Source organism: Benincasa hispida, unplaced genomic scaffold, assembly GCF_027475165.1.
Source record: "Benincasa hispida cultivar pf3 unplaced genomic scaffold, pf3_genome.v1.1 HicScf649, whole genome shotgun sequence".
NCBI classification, from domain to species: Eukaryota; Viridiplantae; Streptophyta; class Magnoliopsida; order Cucurbitales; family Cucurbitaceae; genus Benincasa; species Benincasa hispida.
Genome location: NW_028326766.1, coordinates 1 through 18,649, shown reverse-complemented (window position 1 = coordinate 18,649; position 18,649 = coordinate 1). Strand labels below are relative to the sequence as shown.

The following is an 18,649-nucleotide window of genomic DNA, read 5'->3' as shown; positions in this document are numbered from 1 at the left end:
CGGTCGCAATGCTTGTCTATGAGCAGAATCAACAGTGACTAACTACCTGAGAGGGTAAGTAGGGGAACACATTAAGCAAAGTAAGCATTGTTCCTAGAGATAGGAATAATCTTATGTCAACTATACTTTATGTGATTACCTTGTCTTATGAGCGTATCATTCATCATTTGGGCATACATGGGAGAGTAGTCTAAAAACCAAATCGAGGCTTGAGAGAGTCAGATTGGAATGCATAAGCAAGAATAGAAGCGTAGGAATAAGCTTTGTTTTCTATTACACAGCGTATGCACCCTATAGATAGGATATGAAAGTATGTAGTCACATCGCATGCGTCCAGAAATAGGATATGGTAGTATGCAGTCACCTTCTTTATGTGTGGGAGCACATGAGCAAGAATAGAGACTTAGACATAAGTCCTATCCACACTATCGCATATGCATCGCATGCGTCTTCATCAAGTGTGTATAGCATAATCACATAGTGATGCGTTATTTTATGATGTGGAAGTGTGGATGAAATACGATGGTGAAATTGCGTTGAACACTCAAGTTTCCTCAGCGGAATCCAAGTGTAAACTTCACTAAGTTTCCTGGTAAGTCCAGGGTCAAACTCAGGGACTTATGAAAACAGGTTGCGTTGATAATTTTCAAAAAACTTTGCGGTAACCAAATATATCAATAGTTGTTGAGGTTATTGTTTGCGGTAATGAAAAATAAATAAATGTGGCGGAGTTTGAAAAGAGTTTATTAAACGGGAAATGCGATGAGTATGCGATGAACGGGTTGAGAAAAGTTTCGGCTAACACTTCCTAGGATGCGTTCATGCTATGCGATCATGCAACATGCAGACAACAGTAAACCACCTCTCGGTGTGAATGCCATGGCTTCTAAGGCTAGAATGCATGCGATATATGCAATAAGTCTATAGGACCTACACATAAGCCTCTATTCTTATTTATGCGATGAAAAAATGATACACGCACAAATAAGGCGACCACATAACATCATTCCCATCTCTAGGATGCATTTGATGCAGGTTGACAAACAGAGCTTATCTCTAAGTCCCTATCTCTTGTTTATGCATTTCTAATCTTGCTCTCTCGAGTCCAGATTCTAACCTAGCACTCTCAAGTCATTAGGTTCTTTATTTAGACTCTCTCTCGAGTAGCTCTAAAGGGGTATTTGGCACAACATAAAACAAGACAATCGCAAGTAATGAACTTTCTAGGTCATGTTAGCTTAGTTCTTCTCAACACATTCGACTAGTTTAGCTACTCATGCGTGCTAAGAGAGTGAACAGATGTAGATTCAGAACTTCTATTGTATAAATATAAAGATGAAGTACAAAATAACAATGCAAGTATATAATAAAGAGCCTGGTAGCAATCTCTTACTACCTAGGCTTTTACACTGTTTTTTTTTCTACTCGTGTTCAAAAGATAATCTCACTCTCATGAGAGTCGGCCCGCTCTCCGCTTCTATGCCTCAAGGTTCTCTCTCGAGTTTCCCTGAGTGATTCTCGACGTCTTTACTCTTCTCTTGCTCCGCCTTAAAATAAAAAGGAAAAACTATGGATAAAGACGTGCTAAGCTCTTAAATTCGTAATCTGGTCAACTAGTTAACCCATTTTCTAAAGGATCCCTTTGGTATTTATAGCACTTCCAGGGTGAAAGGCGACTTCTCTCTCATGATTGTGTAGATCAGACGGCTTTAATTTCTGACTAATGTCGAATATTTGTCAACGAAAAGCTGAATGTACTTGTTCATTAACGGCTGCCAACTTAATTCGTATTCGACTGTCATCAACTTTCTGTCCCATCGTGATTAATTATGCCTTTCACCCAGATGTGCCCACCATGTTGCAACGACTAAGTTGCGGAAATCCTTCTTGGGCAAATCTTTGCGAACACAGTCACCGTAAAACCTTGCGATAATGCTGCGCTCGACCAATGATTTCCTGTGATCGCAATTTCCACCTTGTGTCAACTCATTTTATGCACAAAAATACAAAAATCAACTGTTTCTATGCGATAAATTCATGCGGCCGCAACGTAATAAACTTGATGCTTTTTGGATGCAATCTAACACATTTTATCAATGCAAACCAACATTGTTTAAGAACTTAGCACTATGATAACGTGCATTTCTACCCATTATCACACCCCCAAATTTAAACAATGCTTGTCCTCAAGCATGAGATGTTCTTAGAAAGCTTTGTAAAGAGAGTCATGCGATGACCTACTTTCATTTTGGCTTGCCCCCACGTGTGTCATGCGGACATCCAACTACGAGTAAATTCCCTTCACAACTTAACTCTTATCAACATGGGTTTCCCCATTGCATTGACAGTGGAGTTGTTATTGTCCTCTTTTTTTTTAAAAAAAAATATCAAGGTCAAAAATAAATACCTCACCCCCAAATTTAAAATGCGGCAATGTCCTCATTGCTAGAAGATTGTAAGAAGTCATGCGATGTTCTTAGAAAGCTTTGTAAAGAGAGTTTGAAAGAAAGCTAGCAAACCCCTAACTTCTAGAAATATTTCATGAGGTGACTATCTTAAAGTTAAGTTGACTCTAATATATATGAAAGAAATAGAAGCGTATTTTTCATTATTGAAATCATAATTGGCAAAGAGAAAGTATGCGGTAACTCACTAAATTTATCAACGTCAAATGATTATGGTAATCAAAGAGGATGCGATGATAAAACTTTTAAAGCTAAAATGTGGTGTGATAGCGCAAAATTTGAAATAAAGTGAAGGAAGAATACAACCCCCAAATTTGCATTGTCGCCCGCATTGTATATTGATGCATCCATCTTTGCGGCGATCTAACTTCTTTGGATTGTGGTGACGGAATAAAACAAATTGCTTCTTCGTGTATCATCTCCACAATCCAGCGCCTCGATCGTTGCAAGAAAAACAGAGAGAGGGTCAAATAATTTTAAACAAAACAAAATTCTTTATCGCAATCTCCATTTTTTTTTAGAATAAGAATAACAGTAAGAATAGATAAAGATTGAAAAGATATAGTGAAGATATAGTGAAAAATCTGAGTGGTAGAGAAGAATTGAATATTCCATGATTCCCAAAACTTGCGTCCCTAATGGATTGCGCTCATCTGATAATGCAAGGACATCATACTTCCTTCTTTATTCAAAGTTCTTGAGTTCCACGGAGTCGACTTGGCGATGCTAGCCTTCTCCATGGTACGCCTTTACTCGCCGCCCATTAACTTTGAATATGTTGGTTCCATCATTTGATAATTCAACCGCGTCATGCGGAAATACCTATGTAATTACGAATGGTCCAGACCAACGTGACTTTAATTTTCCAGGGAAGAGCTGTAGGCGTGATTTGAATAGTAAGACCCTCTGCCTGACCTGAAGGTTTTTACCGCATATGTGCTTGTCGTGCCAGCGCTTGGTGCACTCCTTGTAAATCTTTGCGTTCTCATATGCGTTAATCCTCCATTCTTCTAGCTCAACAAGTTGCATTTTTCGCGATTCTCCTGCTGTCTTCAAATCAAAATTTAGCTTCTTTACCGCCCACAGTGCCTTATATTCCAGCTCTAGAGGCAAATGACACACCTTACCGAATACCAATGCATATGGGGATATACGTGTGGGTGTTTTAAATGCAGTCCGGTATGCCCACAACGCATCGTCGAGTTTTGTTGCCGAATCTTTTCGTGAAGGCCTTACTACCTTCTCAAGTATAAGCTTAATTTCTCGATTGGACACCTCAACCTGATCATTCGTTTGCAGATGTTATGTAGTGGCCACTTTGTGGAGAATGTTGTATTTGTACAGTAGCTCCTTAACAGTATGATTGACAAAGTGTGACCCCTCATCACTTATGATGGCACAGGGAGTGCCAAAACGAGTGAAAATGTTCTTCTTTAGGAATTGAGAGATTACCACCGCATTGTTTGCGGCGCACATCACTGCCTCTACCCACTTGGATACATAGTCAACGATTAATAAAATATAATGTTTATCATTCGAGGGACGGAATGGTCCCATGAAATCAGTACCCCATATGTTGAACAATTCAAGCTCTAAGATGGTGTTCATCGACATTGCATGTTTCCATGAAATGTTACCTATGTATTGGCACCGACCACACTTCCTGGCATAGTCAGTTGCATCCTTAAACAGTGTAGGCCAAAAGAATCCACTCTATAAAACTTTGGCTACAGTGCGCAATCCTCTAAAGTGCCCACCATATGGTGAGTCATGGCATTGCGATAATATGCGTTGTTAAGCAGCATTTGGTACGCGTAGTCACAAGATCTAGTCTGCCCCCCTTTTGTATAGATTCGGCTCATCCCAATAATAATGTCTGTATTCATGTTTGAGCTTCCTCTGTTGGTGGTAGGTATAATCTTCAGGAAATTGTTTGCAAACCAGATAGTTGACTTTGTCAGCATACCAAGGCAAATCTTCAATATGGAATAGCTACTCATTTGGGAGCACCGCACTCACCTCTGATTCATTGCGGTCAACTGCAGGGTTTTCCAATCTAAACAAGTGATCCGCAACTTTGTTCTCTGTCCCCTTCCAGTCAATTATTTCTATGTCAAATTCTTGAAGGAGGATAACCCATCTGATCAATCTCGGCTTTGCGTCGTTCTTTGACATTAAGTACTTTATTGCTGAGTGATCAGTATGGATGAGTACCTTTGTCCCTAGCAGATATGCTCGAAATTTTTCCAACGCAAAAATTACCGCCAGAAGTTCATTCTCTGTGGTGGTATAATTTTTCTGAGCAGGATTTAATGTTTTACTCGCATATGCAATGGGATGCAAGATTGTTTTTCTCTTCTATGCCAAAGCTGCTCCCATCGCATACTCGCTTGCATCAAGCACTATTTCAAAAGGAAGTGTCTAGTTTGGTGCAATCAATACGGGTAAGGTAATCAGCACATTCTTCAATATTCTGAACTCGTTAAGGCAGTTGTTGTCAAAATCAAATTTTCTATCAGCCTCCAATAACGCACTCAGTGGTCGTGCTATTTTGTAAAAATCTTTGACAAAGCGTCTGTAGAATCCAGCGTGCCCCAAGAAACTTCGTACAACCTTCACGCTTGTTGGAGGTGGAAGTTTTTCAATTGCATCGATTTTTGCTTTATCCACCTCCATCCCGTCTCGAGAAGCCTTGTGCCCCAACATTATGCCCTCCTTTACCATGAAATGGCATTTTTCCCAGTGAAGCACCAGATTCATTTCTTCGCATCTCTTAAGTATCTTCTCCAAGTTGGCTAGACAGACTTCATAAGTGTTCCCATAAACAGAGAAGTTGTCCATAAAGATTTCAACAGAGTCCTCAAGATAGTCTGAAAAGATGGCCACCTTTGGAATGTGTTTAGCTCATTGCAGAGGTCGAACGACATGCGGCGAAAAGAAAAGGTCCCATATGGGTAGGTGAATGTGGTCTTGTCTTGGTCTTCTAGAGCTATCATAATCTGGTTGTACCCAACATGACCATCCAGAAAGCAGTAAAAGTCATTTCCAGCTAGACGATCTAGCATTTGATCAATGAACAGTAAGGGGAAATGATCTTTCTTTATGGCTGCATTCAGCTTGCGATAGTCCATTCAAATGCACCACCCAGTGACGGTCCTTTGCGGTATTAGTTTGTTGTTTACGTTTGGGACTACCGTCATACCACCCTTTTTCGGCACACACTGCATAGGGCTGACCCACGTGCTATCTGCTATAGGATAAATAATGCCCACATCTAACCATTTAATGATCTCCTTTCTAACGATCTCTTTCATCGGAGGGTTGAGTCTGCGTTGATGTTCGATCGTTGTCTTATGGTCCTCTTCAAGACGAATGCGGTGCATACAGTACGCTGGGCTAATTCCTCGAATGTCGGCGAGCATCCAGCCAATTGCTCACACATGTTTCCTCAGAATGCTCATCAACGCATTCTCTTGGTCTTCGTTAAGTGCAGAAGAAATAATAACTGGTATCTTCTCATTCTGCCCCAAAAATGCGTACTTTAAATGATTTGGTAGGGTCTTTAATTCCAATGTTGGTGGTTCTACTAGGGATGGTTGCATTCTTTTTCTGTCTTCTTTTTTTGTTGGCTCTTCTTATTGGTTTGCGATCATCTCTTCTTCCTTGCTTGTTTTTGTTATGATAGCATTACAGGCAACAACGGATGTGTTGGCATCCTCTTCTTCATTTTCTTCATCAAACCTTTCTTCTTCAATCAAATTCTGGTCGTCATCTAAGTCATGCAGGTCTTCTTCGTCAGAAAACTTCATGGCATGGATTATGTTGAACATGAGCTTCTGTCCGTTGATGCTCAAAGTGATCTCCCCTTTATGCACATCAATTTGGGCATGACCTGTTGATAAAACTGGTTACCCCAAGATGATGGGCACATCTTTGTCGGCCTCATAATCAAAGATGATGAAGTCGGCTGGTAGGATATATTTATCAATGGTGATCAGCACATCCTTCACCTTTCCCTTTGGATGCACCAGAGATCGATCGACCAGTTGGAGAGTCACAGTCGTGGGTACGAGTTGCCTCATATTGAACTACTTAAAGATCGATAGAGGCATCAAATTGATACTGGCTCCAAGGTCACACAAGGCTTGCCCGATGTCCAGTCCTCTTATGGAGCAAGGTATAGTAAAGCTCCTAGGATCGCTCATCTTCTGTGGAATGATTGATTTCGAACTTTGCGTTAAAGGCACTGTGGCAAACTTACAAGCTCCCCTCTTCTTGGTTACCATATCCTTCAAAAACTTTGCGTAGGTAGGCATTTCCTCGATCGCTTCACTAAATGGAATATTAATATGTAATTGTTTTAACATAGACAGAAAGTATTGGTATTGCACCTCTTCATTCTTTTTCTTTCATAGTATTTGCGGGAAAGGTGGTAACTACATTCTCACGATCCCCATCTTAGTTGGCTTTGAGGTCGACGCAACCTCTGGCTCTATTGCCTATTTTTCTCCTTCTTCTTCTTGTGTCACTGGAACTTCAGGTTCTGCTGCAATGGGAGTTGTCTGACTAAGCTCCTTCTTTTCTCCCTCCACAGTTTTCCCACTTTGCAAAGTCACAACCTGACAATTCTCTTTACCTGATCCCCCCAGGTTGCGTGGGAGTTCTGTTGAACTCGACAGAGCCCCTTGTGGTATGTTCTTTAGCTCACCTACAATCGGGTGTTTAACCACAGAGATGTGGGAATGCGGCCGATCATCGAGAGGTGTATGCCAAGAGAAAAGCGGAACTGTACTTATATCTTTAACGCAATTAAGGAACTTGCGATGTTTGTATTAATTATCCTCTCTGTTTCTGCTTCACACATAAGACTTGCCACCGCATTACACGATCTTTGTATAATCTTCACAGCCAGCCTTGACCTCACTATCTTGTATCATGAAACCTATATCATCTTAGCTTAGATTTACTTTATCGCAATTTACTTTAACGCAATTTATGTTATTATCGCATTTTTATCGTTTTACTTTATTTTATCGCATGTTTGATTACTTGTACACAAAACTCTTTTATAAATTGAAAAACCCCTAGTCCCATATCACAAACATAACGCAATAACCTCAAACAGTCCCTATGTTCAACCTCGGATCACACCGAGAAACTTGCGGTGAAATTATACTTGGTTTCAACATAAGGAAACTTGTGACAACGTATAGCATACTATAAGAACATTCCTTAATAACACATATCTAGAAGTAGTATCACATATCATAGCATAAAATCTATGTCATCAAGTTTATGGCATGGACTTGCATCATACTAAAAATACGCGTTACAGTGCATCTCAGGATAAAAAGAACATTTTGCGTCCATTACACCCAAATGCATTGCGTTGAGGGGTGTGTTGCGCGCATATGTGCTCTTTGCCCGTCCTTAGCGAAAATGCACTATGTTGAGGTAGTGTTGTGCTGGTAGCAATACCGTGCACCCAATCCTCCAGAAATGCATTTAGTTAAGGAGTGTGTTGTGGGAATACATGCGTTGTTGCCTGTCCTCAGTAAAAATGTATTTGCGTTAATGGAAGCGCGGTGCTAATTTTAATCGTGCACCCGTCTGAATCAAATTCAAAAGATAACTGCAACATATTATTTTTCTTAATCTTTGTATTGTGTTAATTATAATTATTTGTATACTTAGTTAATTCTCAATACAACTGAGTAGCAATTCTCTCTATATGCCCGTGCCTCTTCTTTATCATCCTTTGTCAACTTTGCGATATTCTTAATCTTTCATTTTGCATTATTCATTGTGCTGCCATGATGTATAATATGCATTCACTTAGGAAGATTTCTCACACTTTGTAATTTCTAACTGATAGGCAAAAAATTGTACAATGATGCCATACAATGCTTAAGATGCGGTGATTCTAAATAGGCATATGGATTGTGATGAATGATGGATCATAAAATCTCATGTTACCATAAACTCAATGACTTGGAATGGGAATGGAATGTGGATGCTGTGTTATGCTTATTCAAACACACTTAATTTATGTGATACTTCTTCTAGATATGCGTTATTCGTGAGAATCTTGTAGTATACTATGCATTGTCACAAGTTTCCTTGCATTGAAACCAAGTATAATTTCACCGCAAGTTTCTCAGTGTGATCTGGGGTCGAACCCAGGGATTGTTTTAGGTTAATTGCATTATTTTTTGTGATGTATGCGACAGGGGTTTCTTTTTTTATCAAATTATAAAAAGGTTGTGTGTACAAGTATTTGAAAATGCGATAAAATATAAAGGTAAGCGATAAAAATTTGATAATAAAGTAAATTGCGGTAAAAGTAAATTGCGATAAAATAAACCTAAGTAAGATGATACAAGATATAGGTTTCATGATACAAAATATTGAGGTTGAGACTGACTGTGAAGGATGCACAAAGATAGTGTTATGTGGTGGTAAGTCTTATGTGTGGAACAGAAAGAGAAAAGATGATTAGTACAAACATCGCAAGTTCCTTAATTGCATTAAAGGCATAAGTACGGTTCCGCTTTTCCCTTGGCGTACACCTCTCGGTGATCGGCCGCATTCCCATATCTCTGTGGTGAAATAGGGACAAACATAATGAACATAAGGTTGCTTCCATCTCTAGAAGTACTTCTTGCTTTAGTTAACATATTCTTCTAACCTTCTCTCAACAGATCAAAATGGCATCTTCACTTCTACTCTCACAGGTGAAGATGTCGTCTAGCATGCTTTAGCTAAACATCTTTATTTCTTTAGCACAGATTAAGTTACTTATTTAATTCATATTAATCACCAAGGGATTAAGAAAACATCATGGAGAAAATGATTTATGGAGGAATGGAAATTGTAACGACCTGACCCCCTAGGTCTTAGGTAAGGTCGTTACTAAAATAAATGCATGCAAAGAATTTAAAACGACACTCAGTTATTTGAAATAAATACTAATTAAAACAAGAGAAGTTCAAAAGACATTTATTAAATGAAATTGTTAAAAAAAATATAGGGTACCCATAAATCATAAAGGTTAATAAATACATATAAAAAAAAAACAATCCTTACTAATAAGTTTCAAACATCAAAACTAAACATTAAGGGAAACATGAAAAGAACTCTAAATCTTATGATGCGAAAGCGTAAAAACTAGTCCCAGTGGCACGATCATGAATTCTGCTGAGCCATCGCCGATGCATCTCTAACCTTACCTAAAACATCAACATAAGAAAGAATGAATCCACCTATGGCTAGGCATCTATGTCCTCAGTATGTAACCCCACCACTGGGATCAGAAATAAGAGACTGAATCCTATCCTATTGTAGTTAAGTATGCATCTCTACCCTTACTCATAAAGGTCCAGCTAGACATCTATGTCCTCTAGATACCCACCTATCGCACATAAATACATGTAACAAATAAGAGACTGAATCATATCCTATTGTAGTTAAGTATGCCCACAAAAATTGGTGAATCCCGAAGGAAACACAATCTGGTGAATCCCGAAGGAAACACAAACCTGGTGAATCCCGAAGGAAACATAAAACTGGTGAATCTTGAAGGAAACACAAATCTGGTGAATCCTGAGGGAAACACAAAACTGGTGAATCATGAAGGAAACACAAACTAGTGAATCCCGAAGGAAACACAAAACTGGTGAATCCCGAAGGAAACACAAAACTGGAGAATCTCGAAGGAAACACAAACTGGTGAATCCCAAAGGAAACATAAACTAGTGAGCATCTAACTAATCAATGAGGATATTCACACAGTCTTAACGTGCTAAGATTCAACATTGTATAGTTCTAAAACATACATAAAAATCCTTGATACCATGGCTTCATCACATACACATATTTCTTAACAACATATTATACATCATCCATGCCTAAATTACATCATAAATCCACAACATGCAAGTATGCCTCAACACCAGCCGATCAGACATCGACATATGAAAACACATACTATCACATACTAACGATCAAGTACTTAGGGGTGTATGTAAACAAATCAGAATTCGTGCCAGAACATACTTTGATTCAGGTCATACTGTCAATCAATATGCTAAGATTTACCATAACATACGCTTATCATGCTAGCATACAACTAAAGCCTGGCCCATGGGTAGTTCCAGTAGTAAGATTACTTACCTTTACTCGCAAACTCTAGAAACTAGCAAGCTCAACCTCTTCCTTGTCCAACGAAACCCAAAGCCCACAGGATCAAACTTAAATCACCCAAAACAAAGACACCAGGACACCTCAAGATCCAAACCTAACACCTAACATCATGGCAAATTATTTTAGGTCGCAGTCCATGGTTCAGTCAAACTTAAATCGAGAAATTCATAAACATACAACATGCTTAGCAACCCACATAAGTTTAGAGCCTTACTCTTCACCAAGATTCGTCTACCCTTTTACTCAGCTGGACGACAACTTTAGCAACCTAAAATTTTGCCCTACATCCAAAACATGACGTGTACCAACAATTCAAGGCTAAACTCTAGTGACTGCTCAAAATCCTCAAGGAATCCAATCAAAACAAGTTACACTTACCCTTAATCCAAGATTTCGACAAAGACCAAAGCGGACCCGACGCGGGAGGGACGATGGCGACCGACAGTGGTGAGGCTGGGGCGGCGGACACACGGATGGAAGGAATTTGGACGAGCGGCCCAGCTGGACGGAGGCTCACGGCAGCGGCTGGAGAGCTTCTGGTTGCTCGCGGACAGAACATACAACTGAAAGGGACGACGCGTCGGCGAGCGACGTGGTCTGACTGGCGGGATCTGGTTGGCCGAAACCCACGAATGGCGAGGAATGTAGTTCGAGGGAGGTCGATGGCTGGGCGACTGGTAGCACGCAGGGGCTAGATACAGTGGTGCGACAGGTTGAAAGCGGACGTGCAGCGCTTCAAGGTCGAAGAACGGTGGTCGTTTGGAGGTGCACGATGACTGGGGGTGTGGCGGCTGGGTGTGTGGAAAGGAAGAAGAAAACGGAGAGGGGAAGCTCACGTAAGTGAGGGAGAAGGTGGGGGGGGTCCTTTTTATTTTAATAAAATATACTAATAATAATAGTAGTAATAATAATGATAATAATAAAAATAATAATAAATAATAATAATAAAAATAATAATAAATAATAATAATAAAAGGAAAATAGTATAACTCTAATTAGATCCTTTCCTTAACCCACTTTATACATTTAATTCCTTTCCTTTTTCCAAAAATAATTAATTCCTGCCATAACTTTTCAAATTGAATAATTTTTTAATAAATTCCACGACAACACTTAAATCCTCACATTTATACTTTAAATTTAGAATTCCAAACATGTCCTTCAACTAAGGACAATTACTGAAAAGGGAAAAATTTTACATTATTAATAAATAAATAAAAATGTGTGGGATGTTACATTCTTCCCCCCTCAAAGAACTTTCGTCCTCGAAAGTTCATCCTTGAAAAAGCTCCAGGTACTGGGCCTTCATCTCATCTTCTCACTCCCAGGTGGCTTCCCTGAACTAGTGGTTCTGCCACAGAACTTTCTCAAAAGCAATTTCCCGACGGCGCAATGTCTTTACTTCTCTGGCAAGAATCTCTATGGGCTTCTCCTCGTAGCTCAATTTATCATTCAACTATAAGTGCTCGTAGTTAACTACATGGGATGGGTCTGCCACATACTTCCTTAGCATCGAAACATGGAAGACATTATGAACTGAAGACAATGCTGAGGGCAAGGCCAAACGGTAAGCTACAGGGCCAACTCGTTCCAAGACCTTGAATGGTCCAATGAATCTCGGACTCAACTTTCCTTTCCTGCCAAACCTCAGAATACCCTTCATGGGACCTTTAAGAACACTTTCACTCGGTCTCAAATTCAAGGTCTTTACGTCTTACATTGGCATAACTCTTCTGTCTTCTCTGGGCTACCTGCATACGAGCCCTGATCTTCTGTATGGCCTCATTTTTGGTCTGGACCAATTTGGGTCCTAATAATCTCCTCTCTCATACCTCATCCCAGCACATAGAGAACCTGCAACTCTTCTCATATAGGGCCTCAAAGGGTGTCATCCCGATAGTGGACTGGTAGCTGTTATTGTACGCAAACTCCATTAAGTGCAAGTGAGCATCCCAGCTTCCGAAAAACTCTATGGCACAGGCACGCAACATGTCTTCCAGTATCTAATTCAATCTCTCTGTCTACCCATCAGTCTGAGGGTGGAATGCTGTACTGAAGTTTAACCGGGTCCTCAATGCTGCCTGGAGACTCTTTCAGAAGTTAGACGTGAAACGAGGGTCTCTGTCCGACACAATGGACACGGGTACTCCATGCAATCTTACCACTTCCTTCATGTATATCTGTGCCCACTTATTCACTGAAAAGGTGGACTTTCCAGGGATGAAATCTGCTAGCTTCATAAGTCTGTCTACAACGACCCATATCACAGTGAAACCCTTAACTATTCGAAGCAACCCCACGATGAAGTCCATAGACACATGCTCCCACTTCCATTCTAGTATATTTAATGGTTGTAACAAGCCTGCTGGCCTCTGCCTCGGGGCTTTCACCTGCTGGCACACCAAACACTTACTGACGAACTCCACAATCTCTCTTTTCATATCGTTCCACCAATAGTAACGTTTCAGATCCTGGTACATCTTGGTGCTGCTGGGGTGGACTGAGAATAGGGAACTCCTCTGACAACAGCTCATCCTTAATGTCACAAACCGCCAGCATGCACAGATGCCCCTGATAAAAGAGGCCGCCTTCTGCTGACACAGAGAATTCTCTATCCTGGCCTGACTCCACTCTACGAACTCTCCCATCCAAATAAGGGTCGTCTCGCTGCGCATCAATAATCTTCTGCCTTAGGCTTGGTTGCACCGAAAACTGTGCTAACTGTGCCGCGACCTTCCCCACGACTACTGCAATCTCTACCCTCTCCAGTTCCCTGCATAGTGAGTCTGTCCAGTAATGAGAGTTGCGGAATGGGCCACCTTTCTGCTTAAAGCATCTGCCACTATGTTTGCTTTCCCCAGGTGGTACAAAATTTCACGGTCATAATAGTTCCAACCACCTTCGTTGCCTCATGTTTAGCTCCTTCTGAGTGAAAGGGTACTTCAAACTCTTGTGGTCGGTGAATATCTGTATCTTTTCTACATACAAATAATGTCTCCAGATCTTGAAAGCAAAAACCACCGTTGCTAACTCCAAGTCATGTGTGGGATAATTCTATTCATGCTTCTTCAGCTGACGTGAAGCGTAAGCAACTACTCTACCCTCCTGCATCAATACGCATCCCAACCCTTTCTTGGATACATCACTGAAAATGACGAAACCACCTGATCCATCCGGTACTGTGAGAACTGGGGCTGAAACAGCCTTTGCTTGAGGTCCTGGAAACTACTTTCACAAGCCTCATTCCAAACAAATGTTGCCCCCTTCCAGGTCAACTGAGTTAATGGGGCGACTATGCGAGAGAAATCCTTCACAAACCGTCTGTAGTAGCCTGCTAACCCCAGAAAGCTGCGTACCTCACTGACCGTGGTTGGACGAGCCCAACCCGTAACTGCCTCCACCTTTGCAGGAGACACCTTCCTTGGATACCACATGCCCTAGAAAGTACACTTGCTTCAACCAAAAATCACATTTAGAAAACTTAGCATATAGCTTATTGGCCCTCAATGTCTCTAAAACTCTCCACAAATGCTCCCCATGCTCGGCCTCTGTCTTGGAATAAATCAAAATATCATCAATAAAAATAATCACGAAGGTGTCGAGGAATTCCTTGAACACCCTATTCATCAGATCCATGAACACTGTTGGTGCATTCGTTAGGCCGGATGACATCACTGTGAACTCATAATGTCCATACCTCGAACGGAAGGCTGTCTTGGGTATGTCACTGTCCTTTATCCTCAGCTGGTGGTACCCTGACCGGAGGTTAATCTTAGAGAATACCGTAGCTCCCTGTAACTGGACAAACAAATCATCGATCCTGGGAAGGGGATATTTGTTCTTGACGGTCACCTTGTTCAGCTCTCTGTAGTCAATGCACAGACGTAACGATCCATCCTTCTTTTTCACAAACAAAACGTGTGCACCCCATGGTGACACACTAGGGAGGATGAAACCCTTGTCCAACAACTCCTGCAATTGGACCTTCAGTTCCTTCAACTCTGTCGGGACCATCCTGTACGGGGCGCTTGAAATAGGGGTTGTGCCTGGCTCCAATTCAATGGCAAAATCTATCTCCTACTGCGGGGGCAATCCGGGAAGGTCTTCTGGAAATACATCTGGAAAATCCCTCACTACTGGCTCTGAAGTCAAGGTAACTTCATTCTCCCTGGTGTCTACCACACTGGCCATAAAGCCCCAGGCTCCTTGGTCAAATAGCCTGCTGGCCTTCATTGCGGATATCACCTAGGGTAGGACTACGGTCCCAACCCCTTTAAACATAAAACTAGCTCCTGTAAGAGGCTTAAAGATAACCTCTTTACGAGAGCAATCTATGCTGGCATGGTTAGCAGCTAACCAATCCATGCCTAATATAACATCAAAATCGCGCATATCTAAAATTATCAGGGTTACATCTAACGCGCGATTGGCTACCTCTACCTGACATGCCTTTATCTTTTCTGTAGCTAACATGATCTCTCCCGAGGGAGTGGAAATAGACAATGAAAAAGGCAACGGTTCTGAGTCTAACATGGCGTGTATCACAAATATAGCCGATATAAATGAGTGCGAAGAACCAGAGTTAAATAAAACAAAAGCATGATGTCCCAAAATGGGAAGTGTACCTGTCACCACGATGTCTGACTTCTCGGCCTCACGCCGAGTGGTAGAAAATACCTTTCCTTGCTATTGCTGGCGGTTCGGGCCTCCCTGGAACGATCCTACGGGCTGGCTCCTGTGCTCAGGCGCATTCTTCCTTGGGCATCTATCTGCCATATGTCCCTTCTGGCCACATCGGAAACAATTCCCAGAGTTGGGTAAACAACGTCCCCAGTGTTGCTTACCGCAAGTGGTGCATATCGGTCTATCTTCCCTACCATTCCCAGCCTGGGTACTCTGTTGTCCCCACTAACGTGGAGAATGTACGGTGTTCTGACCCCTCTGTTGATGTTTAAAAGTCTTGTGCTCAGCCTTCCTTTTCTGCCCTGCGGAGGTCCCAATCCCGAATGACCTCCTGTATTCTTCTCCCCCCTGGGAGTCGGCATCAATCCTCACAGCGTCCCGCAATGCCGCGGCATAAGTCTTAAGATCCAAGGCATGCACCATCCCTCGCAACCCGCTCCTCAGGTCGTGGATGAATCTCTCGGTCCTTCTGCCTCGGTGGCCACTAGCTCAAGAGCAAACTGAGACAGCTTATCAAATTCTTGCTCGTAATCCTCCACTGACATAACGCCCTGCTTCAGGTTCAAGAATTCTACCTGCTTATTGTATCGGGTGTTGGCCGAAAAGTACTTCTCATAAAAACGTTCCTTGAACTGTTCCCAGGTTGCAAGGTCACCTCCAATATCGATCATCTTTTCTGCCGAACGCCACCATATTGCCGCGTTACCAGTCAGCATGAAGACTGCGCATTGCCATTTGTGCTCTTCCGGGCATCTCATAAAACGAAAAATTTTCTCAATGGATGACAACCACAGTTCTGCCTTGGTGGGGTATCCCAACGATCCATCAAAGGGGCGAGGGTCATACTTCCGAAAATCCCGTAAATGTTTGGCCTCGAGAGACAGACTCTGCGTATCCTTGTCCTACGGACGGGTTTATCGTAACGGCTCGGGTGGCACTGGTTCCTCCTGAGCTTGAGTCTGAGCAGGCTGTCCTGCCATCGTGCTACAGATCAGTTCCTGCAGCTTCCCCATCAAAGCGGTTACAACAGCTTCACTAACTTGGGCTTCCATTGCCTTTTCATCCACTTGGGTCGTAGGCGAAATTGGCGCCGCCGGAGCAGTTTGATTACTCCCCTCTCTCTCTGCTGGTATTTCTTCTCTAATTTTTTTCCTTGTTCTACGTTTAGGTGCCATGTCCTGTCATAAATTTGTACGTTAGCTAACTATTTCTGGGTCTCTCTCAGACATCATGTGTTTAAAACACTACATCACTGTCCTCATATACACATGGAAACTTTCGTTAGTAGAACGTACCTGGCGATGACGAGGAATTCGTTACTGGCCACAGGGACTATCTAGACTTACATAGTAAGTCAGTCTACAGAACCCAAAACATGGGGTCTGATACCAACTGTAACGACCCGACCCCCTAGGACTTAGGTAAGGTCGTTACTAAAATAAATGCATGCAAAGAATTTAAAACGACGCTCAGTCATTTGAAATAAATGCTAATTAAAAACAAGAGAAGTTCAAAAGACATTAATTAAATGTAATTGTTAAAAACAATAATCGGGTACCCATAAATCATAAAGGTTAATAAGTACATATGAAAAACAATTCTTAATAATAAGTTTCAAACATCAAAATTAAACATTATGGGAAACATGAAAAGAACTTTAAATCTCATGATGCGGAAGCGTAAAAACTAGTCTCAGTGGCTCGATCATGAATTCCGCTGCGCCATCGCCAGTGCATCTCTACCCTTACCTGAAACATTAACATAAGAAAGAATGAGTATAAAATACTCAGTAAGTAACCCCACCACTGGGGTCCGGCTAGGCATCTATGTCCTCTAGATACCCACATATGGCATAAAAATACATGTAACATATAAGAGACTGAGTCCTATCCTATTGTAGTTAAGTATGCCCACAAAACTGGTGAATCCCGAAGGAAACACAAAACTAGTGAATCCTGAAGGAAACACAAACTGGTGAATCTCGAAGGAAACACAAACTGGTGAATCCCGAAGGAAACACAAATTGGTGAATCCCGAAGGAAACACAAACTGGTGAATCCCGAAGGAAACACAAACTGGTGAATTCCTAAGGAAACACAAAACTGGTGAGCATCTAACTAATCAATGAGGATATTCACACAGTCCTAACATGCTAAGATTCAACATTTGTACGGTTTTAAAGCATAATAAAAATCCTCAATACCATGGTTGCATCACATACCCATAATTCTTAACAACATATTATACATCATCCATGTATAACTTATATCATAAAGCCACAACATACAAGTATGCCTCAACGCCAGTAGATCAGACATCGACATATGAAAACACATACTATCACATACTAACGATCAAGCACTTAGGTATGTATGTAAACAAATCAGAATTTGTGCCAGAACATACTTTGATTTAAGTCATACTGTCAATCAACATGGTAACAGTTACCATAACATACACTTATCATGCTAGCATACAACTAGAGCCTGGCCCGTGGGCAGTTCCAATGATAAGATTACTTACCTTTACTCGCAAACTCCAGAAACTAGCAAGCTCAACCTCTTCCTTGTCCAACGAAACCGAAAGCCCACAGGATCAAACTTAAAAACACTCAAAACAAAGACACCCAGACATCTCGAGATCCAAACCTAACACCCAACATCATGGAAAATTATTTTAGGCCGCAGTCCATAGTTCAGTCAAACTTAAATCGAGAAATTCATAAACATACAACATGCTTAACAACCCACATAAGTTTAGAGCCTTACCCTTCACCAAGATTCGTCGACTACCCCTTTTACTCGGCTGGATGACAACTTCAGCAACCTAAAAATTTTGCCCTACATCCAAAACATGACGTGAACCAACAATTTAAGGCCAAACTCTAGTGACTGCTCAAAATCCTCAAGGAATCCAACCAAAACAATTTACACTTACCCTTAATCCAAGATTTCGACAAAAACAAAAGTGGGCCCGACGCAGCAGAGACGACGGCGACCGGCAGTGGTGAGACTGGGGCGGATGGCGAGCTGCCCGGCTGGACGGAGGCTCACGGTAGCAGCTTGGAGAGTTTCTGGTTGCTCGCGGACGGAACGAACGACAGAAAGGGGTGACGCGACAGCGAGCGGCGTGGTCTAACCGGCGGGATCTGGTCGGCCGAAACCCACGAATGGTGAGCAACGCCATTGGAGGGAGGTCGACGACTGGGCGACTGATGGCACGCGGGGGCTGGAACCAGTGGTTCGACCGGTTGAAAGCGGACGTGCGGTGCTTCAAGGCCAACGAACGGTTGTCGGTCG

General features: G+C 41.8%; 1 pseudogene; it reads right to left on the bottom strand.

Moving 5' to 3' along the window:
* Positions 1–13,076: 13,076 nt before the first annotated feature.
* LOC150030051 (uncharacterized) lies at positions 13,077–18,536 on the bottom strand (annotated as a pseudogene).
* Between the last annotated feature and the right edge of the window lie 113 nt (positions 18,537–18,649).